The sequence below is a fragment of the Amblyomma americanum genome, chromosome 1, assembly GCF_052857255.1.
Source record: "Amblyomma americanum isolate KBUSLIRL-KWMA chromosome 1, ASM5285725v1, whole genome shotgun sequence".
Lineage (NCBI taxonomy): Eukaryota > Metazoa > Arthropoda > Arachnida > Ixodida > Ixodidae > Amblyomma > Amblyomma americanum.
The window spans coordinates 89693870-89711052 of NC_135497.1; positions in this window are offsets into that span (position 1 = coordinate 89693870).

A 17183-nucleotide genomic window follows, 5' to 3' on the forward strand; every position below is an offset into this window, starting at 1 on the left:
CGTTTTTATGGAGGCAAAACGCTAAGGCGCCCGTGTACTGTGCGATGTTAGTGCATGTTAAAGATCCCCAGGTGGTCGAAATCATTCTGGAGCCCTCCACTACGGCACCTCTTCCTATCTTCTTTCACTCCCTCCTTTATCCCTCCCCCTTACGGCGCGGTTGAGGTGTCCAACGATATATGAGACATATACTGCGCCGTTTCCTTCCCCAAAAATCAATTATTAACGACGCATCCCGAGGCAAGTGCTCCTCCTTTATATCTTCCCTTATGGCGCAGTTCAGGTGTACACTGGTATGTGAGACAGATACTCGTACTGCACCATTTCCTGTCCCTATAACCAATTTCCAAATTCCTTCATCAGGGACTCCAATAATAATAATTGGTTTTTGGGGAAAGCAGGGGGCGGCAGGAGGTTAGGTGGGCGGATGAGATTAAGAAGTTTGCAGGCAAAGGGTGGATGCAGATCGCAAAGGATAGGATTAGTCTAACGTTCGACGGAATACCGTCTGGTCAGGATGAAACATAATAACAAGGTGAAGTTTGGGTCACTGGCCAAGTCAAAAACAAACGAAAATGACGTTTCGGGTCCCGTACGAAGTTTGGGTCACTGACCAAGTCAAAAACAACCGAAAATGACGTTTCGGGTCCCGTACCGTACGGGACCCGAACATCATTTTCGTTTGTTTTTGAGTACGGGACCCGAAACGTCATTTTCGTTTGTTTTTGACTTGGTCAGTGACCCAATCTTCACCTTGTTATTATAAAGGATAGGATTAATTGGAGATACATGGGAGATGCCTTTGCCTTGCAGTGGGTGTAGTAAGGATGATGACATCGCACAGCACACAAGCGCCTTAGCGTTTTGCCTCCATAAAAATGCAGCCGCCGTGGTCGGGTTCGAACCCGGGAACTCCGGATCAGTAGCCGAGCGCCCTAACTACTGAGCCACCGCGGCGGGTTGGGAAACCAAATGTTGCAGTATCTGTCTCGTACCTCGGCGGGCACCTGAACCGCGCCCTAAGGGAAGGAATAAAGGAGGGACTGCGAGAAGAAAGGAATAAAAAGGAGCCGTATTGGAGGGCTCTGGAACAAAACCGACCACCTGGGGATCTTTTTCGTGCACTGAAATGACACAGCCCACAGGCGCATTAGAGTTTCGACAGCATCGAAACGCGACCGCCGCGGTCGGGCTCGAACCCACGTACTCCGGATCAGTAGCCGAGCGCGCTAACCACTGAGCCTTAGCACCGGGTAAGAGAAAATAAAAATGAAGGTAGAATGAGCACAGCGAAAGGCTTTCGCTTTTGGGCTCTAAAGCAGACATCAGTACAATCTTGTAATTTTTCCACACCACGTCGCCGCTCACGACGTACACAGATATGGCGAGAAAAGAGCATAAATCGGCGCTGTCTGTGGACCATAACCTTATGCTCGCTTACGTACCTTAAACGCAGGCATATTCCCACTTTTAATTTATCGTATGCAAGCAGACTCGCAAAGATAAGCCCGGCCTAGCGGCGAAACACCACAGTTTATTAAAATATCTAGCAAGGCAGCAGCAGTTCACAATTGACAGCGAGATGTTGGAAGTGGTAAAGGAATGAGTCTACTTAGGGCAGGTAGCCACAGCTGATCCGGATCATGACAGGGAAATAACTGGAAGGATAACAATGAGGTGGAGCGCAAATGGCCGGTTCTCTCAGTCTCAGAACATGAATGACAGTTAAGCAATATCCGTCAATAGAGAAGTGTAAAACAGCTGTATCTTTCAGGTATACTCACCTGCGGGGCAAAAATGTAGAGGCTAACGGAAAGGGTTCAGCTTACGTTAAGGACAACGCAGTGAGCCACGAAAAGAAAAATGATAGGCGTAACGTTAAGAGACAGGAAGCGGCCTGAGTGCGTGCGCAAACGCAGGTTAATGACATCCTGTTCGAAATCAAGAGGAAGAAGTGGGCTCGGGCAGGGCATGTAATGCGAAGGAGAGATAACCCTTGGTCCTTACGGGTAACGGAGTGAATTCCAAGAGAAAGCAAGAGTGGCAGGGGGCTGCAGAATGTTGAATTGTCGGTTGAGATTAAGTAGTTTGCAGGCATAGGTTGGGCGCAGCTGGCAAAGGACAGGGTTAATTGGAAAAAATGGCAGAGCCTTGTCCCTGCAGTGGGTGTAGTCAGGCTGATTATGAGTGGCGGCATCTTCTTGTCAGAACGGGAACCATTATTGTCAACTAACCGACGCTCTTCTTAAGCCTAGCACCGGCCGAATCATCACTCTAAATAAAAAATAATGCACATTTAAAAATGAAAAATAAAAACTGGCTTTTGAGGAAAGGAAATGGCGCAGTAACTGTCTCGCATATCTCGGTGGACACCCGAACCGCGAGATAAGGAAGGGATAAAGGAGGGAGCGAAAGAAGGAGCAAAGAGGTACCGTAGTGGAATGCTCCGGAGTAATTTCGATCACATGGGGGTCTTTAACGTGCACTGACATCGCACAGCACACGGGCGGCTTAGCGTTTCGGCACCATCAAAACGGGACCGCCGCGGTCGAGTTCCAACCCGGGTACTCGGGCTCGGTAGCCTAGCGCCCTAACCACTGAGCCACCGTGCTTATATATCTTCATATAGATGAGGCAAGACACAGCGAAAAACCAGTGCTCCATTTGTGGCCAGTGGACGCGCTGAAAATGTCAGCAACAACGACGCATTCCGAGGCAAGAGGTCCTGCTTCGAAGGCCGCCTCGAGGTTTGTCGACGCGGAATTTTTCCGGCGGTTGAAATCGGTCCCATACCGATCGACCTCACCCCGCCGCTTGCCGCCCTGGTCGGCGTCAGAAGCAGCCGAATCTGATTGAAAATGGAAATTGGTTTTTGAGGATAGGAAATGGCTCAGTAAATGTCTCATACATGTGGGCGGACAATTTTTTTAAGAAAGGAAATGGCGCAGTAACTGTGCAACTTATATTAGCTTATCATGCAGCAGGTTCAAAGGGAATTTCATGGCTTTTGCGTGATGTAAAAGCTTAGATCGCGAAAGTCGGACGGCAGAGGAGAAATCCTCACAAATTGCAAAACTTGTATCCTTAACCTTGATACCACGTGATAGAATGCGCTCCTTATTCTTGAAACTGCAGAACTTTATAATGATAGGGCGGTTTTTGTTATCTTGCAACTTGCGTAGCCAATGAGCACGCTCTATGCATTCGAAAGGAACCTGTTCACCTTGCTGGGTTTGGCAGAAGGCCAGTATCTTTTCTTCTGATTGACACCAAGTTTCGTTTAAAGGATCATCCAGGTCAAATATAAGCAAGTTGTTTCTTCTATATCTGTTGTTCACTTCATCAAGCGACACAATAAGTTTGACCAAATCCTGACACAAGACGTCTACAGAACATGCAGCGGAGTGTGCCGCATCGGATTCAATGTCTAGACGAATGCATATCCCTGCCTAGGACAGACACTCTGCTAGCAATAGCTTGCAGTGATGCATTCAGTGAATTTTGTTCTTTTAAAGCTACAAGTTCTTGAAGGTACGCTGCCTGACTCATTTCCAAACGTTTTACCACTGCGTAAATTTCGGAAATATAGGCACTTTCTGAATTAGTGCATGCCATGTTTACTGCGGGATAATGGCCAGGATTACTCTCAATATTTCCAGAAAGCATCAACAGAACTTTAGGCAAGGTAGCAAAAAAATAATTATACTGAACACAGCATTTTCGCACGTGGTGGCACAAATCAACGTCGCATGACACCGGTATTACACAGGGATTCGAATTGCGGTAATATTTAGCAGGTTTTACGTAACACCTGTGCGTGGGACGGGTGTCCCGGACGGATGGACGCGCGGACGGACGGACGGACGGACGGACGGACGGACGGATGGATGGACGGATGGATGGATGGATGGATGGACGGATGGATGGATGGATGGATGGATGGATGGATGGATGGATGGATGGACGGACGGACGGACGGACGGACGGACGGACGGACGGACGGACGGAGACTGAACCTTTTAAATCGGGCGGTGGTTCAAGCCACCGAGCCATGACTTGTGAAATTTTACTCGTCTTGATTTTAGCCGCCAATCAGTTAACCTTCGCTTGGTTACATCTACCCGCTTAAAATCTACTTTCCTTTCACTGTCCTTAAACCCCAATGCTTTGGATAAATCAGCCCCACTGATTCCCGCTGTAGGGTGAAGTCCTTTACAGAAAAGTATCGAGTGTTCAGACGTTTCCTCCTCCTCTCCGCACGCAACGCACAACGTGTCTATCTCGTGGTGCCTGACTCTCTATGTCTTAGTCCGAAAAACTCCCGTCCTGGCCTCAAACAACAGAGCTTCGCCTACCACTACGGCACCTCTCTTACTTTCTTCTTTCACTCCCTCCTTTATCCCTTCCCTTACGGCGCGGTTCAGGTATCCAACGATATATGAGACAGATACTGCGCCATTTCCTTTCCCCCCAAAACCAATTATTATTATTATTATTACAATTATCTCTTCCTCTGCTGCTCCAACTATCGGTCACAGTTCACTTTAGAGCGAAAAGAACATCAATTAAGCCTGCTAATAATGCGCTGAAACTGTTTAGTAAAGGTAGATTCTGTTTTTAGTTAATTATTCGACAACGCAGCAACGCCACTGCTTGTATTCACGGCTGCCATCTTTAATACCCATAGACGCCCGCGCGCTCTTGCTCTCGCTCGCGCGCTGACTATCGCTATAGTATTATAGTTCACTGTACTATCGCTCCGATGGATAAGGCTTCCCAGCAGGCGTGAGCTTCACTCCGTGTGAATGCTGTCCGGCCCAGCGACGTTCGCATGCGCAGCGGCGTCTGCGCTCGTCCGATCCTCTCCGCTGGCCGTAAAAACTCTCAGCTAAAACTGTCGAGCATTGTGATCGCGACAGTCGGCGTAGGCCACTTTGTAAACGACGCCGGGAAACTTGCCACGAGGGAGCTGGTCCTTCGCGTTAACAAAATGAATCTGTACCTTGCTCGTCGGAAGATGCGCAAAATTGACGCCGTGCTTGCGGAAAGTGCGCGCAAGCTCCTAGCTGATTGCTCGGATATACGGGATCGAGGCTCGTTTCGTTTTCTTTGCGTCATCACTTCCGATTTGCCTGGAAGCAGACTTTATTTATTTATTTGTTTATTACAGATACCTGCAGAGCCCGGATGCATTATTGCAGGGGTGAGGGGCACATTGACTTCAGCTCGTTCAGTCGAAAGTGCAGAGGATAACAAAAATAGAATACATATAAAACTGCAAAAATCTAAATACAAAAAATACAAAACTAATAATAGATGAGGAAAAGCTTGCACTGAAGGAGAACAACCGCGCTCCAAAAAAAAACAGTAATGAAATGAAAAGACACACGCCAAAGAACTGCGCGCCACGTCCGACATCAAAGAAGAATTCGGTGGTGCCAAACTTCTTGCAGTGTTCCAGGTCAACGAAAGGGGATAGCTATTCATTTGCAAGTCATTTTCGATTATTATCATCTCGTTGTTTAGAACTATATTTTCACGACATGCTTCCATGGCACTGTTGATGAGAAACGCAACCATAGACTGCCTGTGATTGACTGGGTGCACTCAATTAAAATCTAGACATCTCCCCGAATCCGTCGGTTTCCAGTAGACGAGAACAGTACGCCCAGTTGGAGTAGGGTTCTCAAGGTTCATACCTTATGTTTCGATTCTCTTTTTCGCGTTTCATTTGACGCTGATAGAGCGTTAAAGGGCCCCAGGTAGTCTAAATTTATACGGAGTCCTCCAGAACGGCGCGCTTCTCTCTACTTTCAGTCCCTCCTGCACAGGGGTTCAGGTGTCCACAGAACACTTGCAGCCGATCCCCGACTACATGGATAAAGGAAGGACTACAAGCAAGGAAGTGTTCTTTCCCCCACGCTCTTTAACGTCGTAATGGCTGGCCTTCCCGATTCGTTGAAAAAAAGTTGCAGGCAAGTGCGTATGTCAATATATGCTGACGACATCTGTATTTGGATTACTGGCTACCCACGCAAGCGATTAGCCCTGATAGCTAAACAGGCTGTACTTTCGGCACAAGCTTACCTTCAAGGTGTGAGGTTGTCTCTGTCAGTGGGAAAATCCGGCTTTGTTCTGTTTCCAGGTGTAGGAAGACGTCAAGCACGGTCGAAGATAGACCTCGGTCACTCTTGCATCCGTCAATTCAACCACACGTGTTTCCTGGGCGTCATTATTGACTCCCGTCTACAGTGGCGAAAAGCTGTCGACGCGATTGTTTCATTATATCTTCGCGTCTCAATGTGATCCGTAGAATTGCAGGTGAGCAAGGGGGAAACAATCCTTCTTCAATGGTCAAACTTCATGAAGCGCTGGTGGTCAGTCGCATAATGTATCAATTACCTTTAATTTCCCCCTCGGCATCACAACTTGAACGTATCGAAGTTGTCCACAAAAAGGGCCTAAGAAGAGCCATTGGAGTTCCTCAGGCGGCTGCGAATAAGGCAGTACTTCATGAGTCTCTATCGAAACCTCTTAGCCTTGTCGCTTCTCAGAGACTACTAATGCATCTTGGCCGCCTAGGAGAGACGGTAGCTGGGCGATCTCTTCTCCAGTGGCTCTGCAAGAGATATGAGTCGAAGGTTTACTTGGCACTCAATACTCTTAGTTCTTTAGGCCTTAATGTCCGAAGGCAAAGGAAACGGTTGAAACCCCCCTGGTCTTTTCCGGCCCTCGACTGTAAGGTCACAATTCCCCATGTGAGCGCAAAGCGCAGATCTCCTTTGGCAGCAACGCGTTCGCTTGTACTTGAACATTTGGAAACAGTATGCCCGCTATCTTCAAATTTTCACGGATAGTTCTGTGGAAAAGGTCAAACAAGCTAGCGCAGTGGCTTTTTATATGCCTTCTTTGGACTGTAAGTGGTCCGTACGCTTTGCTGCTGTCGTATCCTCCTTAACGGCTGAAAGTGTTGCTAGTGAGTCGGGTTTACGGGAGTTAGGGTCTTGTCCGGCTCAACCTGCTGTCATCCTAAGTGATTCAAAATCTGCCCTTCAGAGGTTAGAGCGCGGATTCCCTACTGATGCCTTGTGTATAAGCTCTCTGCGCTTGGTGCAGAATCTGCACAGCAGAGGCTTTGCTCTATATTTCCAATGGGTGCCCTCTCACATAGGAGTCAACGGTAATGAGGTGGCCGACAATCTCGCCAATAAAGCTCTCTCAAGGAGTCCATCAAAAAAAGTACCTCAAGATGGAAAAAGTCTCTACAGGAAAACGGTGCTCGATCATTTCAGTACCCTGTGGAGTGCGCCCCACAAGCCATGTGTGATCAAGGGACTGAGAAGATCCCAGGCGACTCTACTACATCGAATTCGCACGGCCTCTGCTTGCACTCCTGCCTGGATGCATAAGACGGGCATAGCATCGTCTCCGCTCTGTTCTTTATGTGCTGTGTGCGGGGATATCGAACATTATATTATGTACTGCCCAGAGTACAACGCGGAAAGGCATGTGATGTTCGCTTTTTTCAAGAAGACAGGAACCCGTCACAGTACAGTTCAGGACATTGTCTACCAGAGTGGAAACGAGACATGCAGAAGGGAGGCTGCACGCTTTCTTTTAACATTTCTGCAGGACACGGATCTTGTTTCTAAATGGTGACTGCAGGAACTGACTATGGCCTACTGTGATTGGATGTGTGCGTAGATGGTGTCTTCCGGACTGGACTACGTTACACTGTGAGTGAATGTGTTTATGGATTGTGGCACTGCAATGACCTATGTTCTACTGTGACTGAATATGTGCATAGATGGTGACTTCTGGAGTGGACTGTGATGTGAACTGTGTGGATAGATTGTGTGCATAGATGGTGACTGCGGGAGAGAATGTGTGCTATTATAAGAGGCAGTGGGCATAGCGGGGTAGATGCGACAGGCTTTAGGACATTATTAATATAGAAGGGACGCTACGGTGGAGCAATTGCCAGCAGATAAAGCAAGGCTAACCCCACCTGTAGCATTCAACAACTCAACTCAACTACACGGATACGCCGGGAATCTTCGCGTTAACATCAAGCGCTCACAAATAAAAGATTTTGTACTTTCAAACGCTCCCCAAGGCCTTCACTCTCACGGCTCTTTTGTAGCGAATGCTACACTAAGCTTGTCAGAGCCGCGTTTCGCGTGGTCAGCCATGCAGAGCCAGGATAGCGCATGCACCGTTAGCATGGCAACCAGCTGTGCCGTTCCACAGGTGTTCGCCGCTTCGTGGCACCGGTCTCCACAGCTGCTGCCGATACGCGATAGCTACTGAGTCCTTTCCTTTCGTCAAAAACGTCTCCTTTTCTCAATAGACATGCATTCGCCGGGTTGAGGTGTCCACCGATATGTCTAGATCTGAGAGCTACTGTGCGCTTTTGTTTCGTCAAAAACGTTTTCTTTCCTCAAAGCACTAAAAAAATGGCTCTGGTTTAATTAGTTCTGGTTAAACCTGGAGTGACGCGTTAGGTACATCTAGCCGAGTGGAACTCGATCAGTCGAATTGCACAGTCAGTCTTTCGCCGCTCTGTTTCGCTGGGAATTCCTTAATCTTCGTCCCTGTACGTGGATTCACTCTCTCCCCCTCCCCGCAGCTGCTCTGCACCACATGACTAACCACGTGACCAGACACGGCGCCGCCACGGAACTCAAGGGGTGCCACGCTGAAGGTTCGAAGTGCTAGCGTAGTGTAGCTATCGCTAAAAGAAAACATTTTTTACGAAAGGAAAGGGCGCAGTAGCTGTCACGCATGCATCAGCGCAGCGGCGGAGACCGGCGCAGCGAAGCGGTGAACACCTGTGAAACTGCACAGTTATTTACCATGGTAACGGCGCATGCGCAGTTCTGGCTTCAGCCAAAACGTTTTCTAGGACGCTGGGCTAATAATAGTTGTTTTTTTGGGAAAGGAAATGGCGCAGTATCTCATACATCTTTGGACACCTGAACCGCGCCGTAAGGGAAGGGATAAAGGAGGGAGTGAAAGAAGAAAGGAAGAGGTGCTGTAGTGGAGGGCTCCGGAATAATTTCGAGCACCTGAGGATCTTTAACGTGCACTGACATCGCACAGCACACGGGCGCCTTATGCTGTGCGATGTCAGTGCACGTTAAAGATCCTCAGGCGGTCGAAATTAAGCTGGGCTACTGATCCGGAGTTCCCGGGTTCGAACACGACCGCCATCCAACCGCCCCGACTACAACGGATACGCCGGGAATATTTGCGATAGAAGCAAGCGCTCAAAATTCCAACATTTTGTACTTACATTACCCGGCGCGGAGGATGAGTGGTTAGAGGGCCGGCTACTGATCCGGAGTACGTGGGTTCGAACCCTGCCGCAGCGGTCGCGTTTCGATGCACGCGAAACGCTAAGGCGCCCATGTGCTGTGCGATGTCAGTGCGCCTTATAAAGATCCTCGTATTGTAGAACTTACTCCGAAGCCCTCCACTACGGCACGTCTTCCTTCCTTTCTTCTCTTAGTCCTTCCTTTATCCCTTCCCTTACGCCATGGCTCAGGTGTCCGCCGATATCTGAGACAGATACTGCGCCATTTCCTTTCCCCGAAACAACCAATTTTCCTCAAAATACATGCTTCGCGGGATTGAGGTGTCCACCGAGATGTCGAGATTTGAGAGCTACTGACCAATTTTCATTTGTCAACAAAGCTTCCTTTCTTCAAAGAAAATAATAAAATGGCCTGGCTTAGCTTATGGTTAAGCCTAGGATGCGAAGCATACGTCGCTTGGCAAGCCGTACTTCTCGTTCTTCTCCCGTTTCCGTGGCTGTTTGTAACTTGCGCTTTGCGGTCTGGCGAGCCGCCCTCTCCCTGGCCGACATCTAGCTGCTCAACTGACTCAACGAGTGCGTCGCCTTTTATACAATTGCGTGACGTCAGTATCTCCTAGCGGTAGGAGCGGGAGTTAGGCCGCCGGCGGAGGCTGCGCGTCCGCAAGCGAGCGCACGAGTTGAGCCCCAGCTTTCACAGCTGTTGTGACGTCATATCACGTGGTGCGCCGATGTAGGTCAAGTGGTAGCTACGCGGCCGCGCGCGGCGCAGCAAGGAAGAGCTTGGTTGTGCGGCTAGTATGCTTCGCATAAAAAATTATTTGGTTATAGTAAATTTAAGAACAATGATGGAAAGCGGTGCGGCAGAAAACCGGGTCCGCTCGAACCCGACCGCGGCGGCAGCGTTCTGGTGGAGGCGAAACGCAAAGGCGCCCCTGTGCTTTGCGATGTCAGTGCACCTTGCAGGTCTTCCAGGGGGTCCAAATAATTTCTGGAGGCTTCCACTACGGCACCTCTTTCTTCCTTTCTTATTTCACTATCTCCTTTATCCCTTCCCTTAACGGCGCGGCTCAGGTGTCCACCGAGATTTGAGACCGATACTGCGCATTTCCTTTCCCCAAAATCAAATTTTCCCATGCGACGACGCTGGTTCGAGCAACAGATATCGCAAGTGTCGATGAAATCCCAGTGATGTCACTGGGTGACCTCAGTGTTGTCAACCGCACAGAGATGTATGGCGCATGCGGGGTAGAGAGGCGTGACGTCACGCCTCAATTCCGCGCATGCGCCGTTACCATGGCAACCAGCCGCGCATTTCTGCCTGTGTTGCAGTTGCGCATGGCTGTCGAGCTTGACGTATAAATGCATTGAGGGTGTGCGTATGCGCATTGCTAGTGACGAGAGGCGGCTTCCTGGCCTTACAGGGCTGGGATCTAAGGGCTGTCGCATATGTGGGGAGGGCTCTTTGTCACCATGGTTATCTGTTGCTAAGCTGTATTGATTGCTTAGATGACGCGGTTCTTGCGACGCGCGTCTTTTTTATGCATCTCTCCTCCCATATCTCTTTTGAGCTCTCCTACCTCCACTACGGCACCTCTTTGTTCTTTCACTCCGTCCTTTATCCCTTTCCTTACGGCGCGGTTCAGGTGTCCGCCGATATTTTAGATAGATACTCGTACTACACATTTGCTGTCCCTAAAAAACCATCATCAAGTTCAAAATTCCTTCATCAGTGACTCCAATAATAATAATATTAATTGGTTTTTGGATAACGGAAATGGCGCAGTATCTATCTCATATATCGTTGGACACCTGAACCGCGCCGTAAGGGAACGGATAAAGGAGGGAGTGAAAGAAGAAAGCAAGAAAGAGGTGCCGTAGTGGAGGGCTCCGAAATAATTTCGACCACCTGTGGTTCTTTAACGTGCACTGACACCGCACAGCACACGGGCGCCTCAACGTTTTGCCTGCATAAAAACGCAGCCGCCGTGGTCGGGTTCGAACCCGGGAACTCATACTAAAATTCAGTAGGGGCCGGGTCTCCCCTCTAACGAATACAATTCTCAGCCATCATGTAATAGGCCGGAAAATTACACTAGTCTGGACACCAGCACATGCATCGCTGTTTGCTAGTGAGACGGCCCATGAGTTCGCCCGAGGCTTTTCTTTCCGGGTGGACCCGAGCGAGGTGGGCTTCACACGAAGGTGTCGCATGGTGGCATACTGAGAAATTACGCCGCACCATTGGCTGCAACGAGCTAACTTCCTCCAGCGGATAGATCCTTGACCAGATGTCAAGCCATCAGCTGGCACCGGTTACAAACTTACACCTTTCCAAACCCGGCCCTCTGGAGCCTTATGTGCCCAGGTTAATTTTCAGAAAAATGCGAAAACTGCGAACTTAGGGCCAACATGGACTCCATACTATGGGAATGTCCTCATGCCCCGGGAGGGACGAGGTATAAAGGCGAAAGACCAATGGGAGACCTTACTAGTTAGCTCCGACTCAAGCGACTCAGTTACAACACGTCGGACTGGCCGAAGCCGCCGCCGAGAGTCAAGACCTTTCGGCCGTCGTCTAGGCCCTCTGGCTAGCCCCTTTCTGTTGGACATTAAAAGTTTTCCTATCCAATCCTATTCACAAAAGCTGAACCACTCGGCCACTTCGTTCAAACACCTGTCGCGAGGTAGCCTTCAACCAAAGGACATGTTTTATCTTTTCGCCCCAAGTACTGCTTCTGCATTTCAAAAATAGAAATGAAATCAGGGCGCCCAGTCCAGATGGTATTTCTCGCCGCATATTGAAGCGCGGTTCCTGGCCGATCTCATTTTGCCTTTATCTGACATACACTAAATCTTTCCACGGGCATGCTATCGGGTGACTGGAGCGTGGCAAATGCCACATGCAGTTGCGGTTCATAAGGGTGGTCCAAAAAAAAAGACGTTAACAATCGCAGACCCTTTTCCTAACATCCATCCCGTGCAAAATATTGGAGCATATTTTATACAAGGAAATGATGAAACATTTGAACATTGATAATTAATTGATGATCAACGTGGTTTCTTAAGGCCTGTCCTCCACGATAGAACTGATTGAGTTTTACCACTTATTTGTATCTGAGCTGGATGAAAACGGGCAAACACACTGTATTTTTTTACATTTTCTAAAAGCGTTCTAGGCGGTTTGTCGCTTGTTGCTGCTTCGCAAACTTCAAATAGCAAACATTAATTGAGGAATTGTGCAACTGGGCCGCCAATTACTTGTCCCATCCCAAAAAATGTGTTATACTGAACGGTGGCACTTCCCCCTGTGTCGAGGTCACATCGGTTGTTCCTCAGGACTCCGTTTTAAGGTCGTTATTATGTTTTGTTATTAACAATATTCCTGCGAGGGTATATATTCGCGTATAGGTTTGTACGCCGACGACTGCGTCATGCACAAAACAAAAACGGAATTGAACTGTACTTTATTCATTTGTAGACTGATCTTACTAGCATTATTTCGTGGCGCGAAAACTGAAAAATGCACCCAAATGCAAAAAACGTATCCGTCCATCTGTCCTTCGCAAAAAAAAAATTGACACTAAATTTTTTGAACACTGATGTTATTAACCAGCGATCTATGCATAAATAGTCGGGGGCCGCCCTGGTGGCTCAGTGGTTAAGACGCTCGGCTGCTGTCCCTAAAAACGCGGGTTTGATCTCGGTCGCGGTGGTCGACCTACGATGGAGGCGAAATTCTAGAGGCCCGTGCACTGTGCGCTGTCAGCGCACATTAAAGAACCCCAGGTGGTCGAAATTTCCGGAGACCTTCACTGCGGCGTCCCTCGTAGCCTGAGTCGTTTTGGGACGTTGACCCCCATAAACCATAAATAGTTGGGTGTGATTTTTTTCATCTGATTGTTCCTGAAATGCTTGTGTGAAGAATGTAGCTGCAAAGGCTTCCAGGGCGCCTAGTTTCGTTCAACGAAATCTGAAAACTTCAACTTTTACCCTAAATGACACTGCTTACATTTAATTTTTTCAAACGAACCTGGATTATGTGTGTCGTGTTTGGGACCCTCAGCAGAAAGCTCTGATTGATAAAATGGAAAGCATACAGTATAGAGCGGCAAGCGAGAGCGAGGGCAGAGGCGCAGTAAAATGAAAACTGAGCTGGAATGGGAAGCGCACTCCTCTTGCTGAAGAAACTGCGCTTGAGATTGTTCTTTCGAGTACGTAACAATAGGACCTGAGTTACAAACCGTATATATTATAAACAACTGCACATTATATATCCAAAAGAACTGATCATTACTTCAAAATTCGAGAACAGTGGACTAGAAAGAATCCATATATGATATAGTAGGATACAACTTGAGGGAAAAAGAAACAGCAGTTGATAACACTTGGCCATGGTCCGCGGCGTTCGGTATTACTCCGCTGGCCATTATCAACAGTAAACGAAATCTGGTTTTTAATGTCACACTATATTAAACAAGCCAGGCGTCAAAACTCTACAGCTTGCAATTTTTTTCTTGTGATTGCCTTCTTATTTAAGTAGCAAGAAGAGCTTTAAAAACTGACTACATTGGTATCGTCCAGGAATTCTGTGCGGTTGTCCTGGCTGTGTGTGGAGCTACAATGCAGATTTCAGTTGTGTCCGACTATATTTCATAATTTGCGCGAACCATAACGAAGTGGAACTGACTCTCTTGAAACCTATAGTGTACTGTACTAATAAATATCTGTTCTTTTCCAAGTTTTAACCCCCCCCCCCCTTCCTTCTTACACACCCATAGTCAAATAAGGGTATCTCTGAACGAGAATAATAACGTATCGTTGGCGGCGGTTTGTTTTTGTATCCCCGAGTTCATTAGGGCTCGAGGGAGCGGTCGTCTGACAATGTCCCTGGAAGAGTCTTCCAATCCTCCGGCTTCATACGCGAACCGGCCGGCCGCAGCATTAAGCCTCTGGTTAAATACAAAAAGAAATGCTAGCCTGGTTGCCGGTACCTTATCAGAGTGCCGGCATACGTCAAGAAGCGCGCTAGCTTGTACAATCATTGTGTGGGTTGCATGTCGCACCAAGCCCAGGGAGGCAGAGCACGCTTATAGGGGTGCGTCCCGTGGTGCGCGAAATGGACCAGCCATTCTCGGACCACAAGGTGACGATGGTGACGCAGCGATGCATTTGAGTCAGCGCCTGTGCGTCTTGGGCACTTCTACTCCCGACAGTACACAGTCGTGAGCAATATGAAAGGGAACAATAATTGAGCATTAATTTATTGCTTACTCTAAAGGTATGTGTACCAGGCGCAGATTTTTTCTGTTTACTAACTAGTTTTCCACTTGGCGTAGATATTCAAAAGTAATTCTCAAATTTAGAGGAGAAATAACCAGAAAATTCACAACAGTGCGAAAAACTTTGTTCCCTCTCGTATTGATCGCACATGTAGTCATAGACAGTAGTTTGCGGGATGCGGATTCGCGGAGAAAAATTTATTTTTGCATTGCCTGATCGCTAGTCAGCCAGATGGCATTGTTCTAGCCGCGATGGAGCAGGCATGTCTCCGCACGCTTCTATGCATTTCACGCACCTGCTGTGCCTGAGCAAGGAGAAAATTTTTCGCGAACCCACATCCAGCAAGCTTGTGTCTATGAATGTACATATTGTAAACCATGGCTATGTCCAAGCAATCAGGGCGCTTCTCAAGGAAAAGAAAAATTACGCAAAAATTGCAGTACAAAGCATGACACATATCGAGAAAATCTTTGTCTGCGTTACGGTGATTTGACCCAAAAAACTGTCCCGTTTCGTTATGGGGAGGGGAGAACAACTGACGTGCTAAGTACGCTGTTAATAAATCGGTATTATAGTATCGAGTATTGCTTGCCGACCGCGAAAATAATATGATAATGGGTCAAGTGTGATCAACTAGCAAAGAGAGTAACTGTAAACGAGAAGTTTTCGCCGGCTCTCGAGCCATAGAATATTTAGATCTTCCGTTAACTCAAACTAGAATTCAGACCGAGAAATTCGACCATACACGCCCGACGGCTTTGCTTTGTATTTTTCCAGCTTCTTTATGCTCGACTTGTTATGCAGATCCCAAATTATGCGTACATATTCAAGTTTTGTCCTTATCACAGAGGAAACTAAGGAACTTCACGTTAGATGGAGGATTTGCAGTGCGTTGTCACTCAGACACGGGCTACTTCAATGGCTATCTCGAAATTTTCCACGTAGGTGTGGGGCACTACTAATTAGATTGTTGTAGTCATTGGCAGACTTGACATTAAAGATGCACACGAGCGAATACGGGTTTGCGGAAGGTAACAGCGTTTGATGAACGGAACGCAAGGAATGACGACACGATGGTTTGTTAACGGGTTTTTATGACGGGTGATAAAGGTTGTTCTGTACGGAGAGAGAGCTGCATTATAGTACAGCGCTGTAATAATTTGTACCGAACTGCCAAGGGACATCTTGAAGAGGACTGTTTTATAGGGACACTAAACGGAAACACTAAGTCAGTTTAGGCTACTAGTTTAAGGTCACGTGATAGCAAATATGCCATTTTTACAGAAAACAAAGCTTTTATAAACCAGAAAATTGCGCAAAATAGCGAAGTACAGATAGCGCCAACACTTGCGGATTCGTACAAGTGCAGAAGATGACGTATTTATACGCTTTCTCGAGGAACGCTATTTTGCCGTCAATGGGCAATTTCAGTCGAAAATACTAAGAAAGCAGCGCTGCGAGCGTAGCCAAGAATCCAAAGTCTCAATAAAAATTGTTACATCTAAGCTTACTGGCCTAGCGCATTAATCAGCGAAAGCTGAATGGCATTAGCGGCCGAGAGGTCTGGAGTGGCAGGCCCACCTGGACGCTTCACAGGCCTACTTTGTCGTCTAGGCGCTCACGTGCATGCTCGAATTTCCGCTTGCGCTCTTCGGTTCGATCGCGTTCCCGGCACACTTCACGGACTCCAGGGCCCGCTTGCAGGAAGCAGATCGTGTAGTTACCAGTGTTGTCTTAATCGCAGTCCAAGACCTCCGTTAGTATTCAGGAAAGAAAAGGCGCTTAAGCGGCTCACTGGGTCAGTGGACACCTCATTACCGCTGTGAAGTAGAGATGGTGTCGACCTAGAAACTGTGGCAGTTATGCACCTTTCCTTTTCTTAAAAGCGACTCGGGGTCTGGACTCCGTTGGTTCTGAGAAAAGAAAAGACGCATAACTGGCTCCCTGGGTGAGTGGACACATCAATCGCGCTTTGAGGTACGTGGCGGTGGTATCGACTTATACCTGTGTTACACGGGCGTTTTCAACGACAGTTCAGTTAACCGCCAGTTGAGGATTTGAACTGCCATTGAACTCAACTGGAATCGCCAGCTGTTACACGAGCACTTCGCGTTCCGTTCAGTTAGCATTCTAACTACATTACCTCGTGTCTGGGGCGAACTGAAAATAAAAAAAAGCAGTGTATGCATTCTTTTTATGTAAATTATCGTATTGTATATATTCTTTTCTATAGTGGCAATTTTTTGCTTATTTTATGATTTGGGATCGTAATTTGCGCGTGCCGAAGCACACTGCGCCAAGACAATTCAGTAAGGGGGGCAAGTTTTTCGGTCTGTAGGTCGCCATCTTGTCAATTGGTCGTTAAACTAGGATCCCCGATCTCAATCGAACTCAACTGCCGTTGAGATTTCAACGGCAGTTAGCATTACCGTGTAACACCTCTAACTGCCGTTCAGTTCAACTGAGAGTCAACTGAAATGCCGTTGAAAACGCCCGTGTAGCACGGGTATTACAAAAACGTGCTACACAGGTGCTGTTGTACCCCCTAAATTGATTCTACTAAATGGCTTGTAAAAGCTATATT